Consider the following 1,924-nt stretch of genomic DNA (forward strand, 5'->3'; position numbering starts at 1 on the left):
AGAAGAGTGGTCCAAAATTCCAGTTGAGAGGTGTAAGAAGCTTGTTGATGGTTAAAGGAAGTGATTGGTTTCAGTTATTTTTTTTCCTAGGTTGTGCAACCAAATATTAAGTCGAGGGTACGAATAATTTTGTCCAGCCCATTTTTTGAGTTTTGTGTAAAATTATGTCAATTTTGTCTTTTTTCTTCAGATTTTTTGTGTTGTTGCAATGCACATAAAAGCAATAAACACGTGTATACCAAAAACATTTGTTGATTGCAACAATTTCTGGGAGAAATGATGTATTTTCTGGAAAAATTCCAGGGGTGCCAATATTTTCGTCCATGACTATATAATGTGTGCATTTGATACTGTGCTAGTATCATGCCTCCCTACCAGAGAGAGTTGTTTTTTTTTTTTAATCAAATCTAAGACTTTTATTGAGCTCACTGAACTCTTGGGCTAAGTTACCATTTGAAGCACGTGTCAAACTCAATCCCAGCAGGGGCTGGATTCTGGATTCAGGACTAACCTGAGGGCCTAACAGTGTCACCTTTTTAGCCATAAACTGTCAACCTTGTTTTACCAGTAATAAAATATGAAAAAACTTAGCACTGATAAACTATGATTTTGACATTTAAAAAGTTAAAAAGTAAGTTTAAAGGCCCACAGTCTGAGAAAAGTAAATTTAGCAGTTCAGAAAGGCCAAAACGTGAAATTGAAATGGAAAAATAATGTTTTTAAAGGCAAATTTACTATAAAAAAAGCCAGAATCATGAGTTTAAAAGGTCAAAATATGAAATAAGATTTTTAATCATTAAATTAAAAGTCAAAATATGATTTAAAATTTTAAAATTGTAGTCTAAAAGGTCAAACTATGGGATTATGAGATCAAAGTTTGAAGTTGAAAATATGACATAAAATACAAAATAATTGGTTAAAAAGTCAAAGTATGACTTAAAAATTCAAATTATGAACCTCAAAGCTCAAAATATTATATGAGAAGTCAAGATTATAAGTTGAAATGCTCAAAGTATGAAAGTAAAAATCAAAATCCTAAGTTTGAGCCCTAATTGTGAGATGCTAAATTGAAAATGTGAAATTAAAACACAATTTCATTTCTTTTCCCACATTCTAACTTCTTGTCTAATTATTTTCACTCCTTAATTTTTCAGATTTGTGACTTAACAGGAATATCTTAAATAATCAAGGATAAGTTCACATTTTTATACTTGAGGAAATCTGCATACCTCATACTGATGGGCCAGTTATAACAGAAATATGAGATCATTTTGCGGGCTAGATTTGGCCCCCGGGCCTTGAGTTTGACACCTGTGATTTAAAGTATCCAAATCAAGACTTGAGACTTTTTAAATAACATGCAATTTTTACACCTTTCAAGACAGTCCTCAGTTGTTTAAATAAAACATCTGCGTTATGACGTGTTAAAACATCATAAACCAGCTGTAAGCCTAAAACACACCGGTATCGTCCAAACAAACATTCACAGGCTGTGGCAAGACACACCTGGATGAAATGCACCATAGAACTTTATGTCACTGTTCTATTCACACAGTCCGGATACAGCTGGTTGAGTGTTTTTCTCAGAGAGCAGCTGTTTTGTCCATCTCTGTTGCCAAGTAGCAGCTCTGTTTGAGAACAAAGAAGAAATGTAGCACCATCTTCTGTTCAAGGTTTAGAATAAATGGGAGGCCTTGGCTGCAGGTGAAATACCACTGCTCTTATTGTTTCTTTCCCCACTTACCTGGTGAGGAGAGCCCAAAGCAGGCGTTTGACCCTAGTATCAAGCGGCTGTCCCAGCAGAGGTTGGTGGGGAGTGACATTTGACACGCTGCTGATATATTCCATCCACGGATTCTCAGGGACCTTGATAAGATATTGGTATAATTTCTTGAGGTAAAGAAAACACTGCTTACTTTATGTG

Source organism: Cheilinus undulatus, linkage group 11 (genome assembly GCF_018320785.1).
Source record: "Cheilinus undulatus linkage group 11, ASM1832078v1, whole genome shotgun sequence".
NCBI lineage: Eukaryota > Metazoa > Chordata > Actinopteri > Labriformes > Labridae > Cheilinus > Cheilinus undulatus.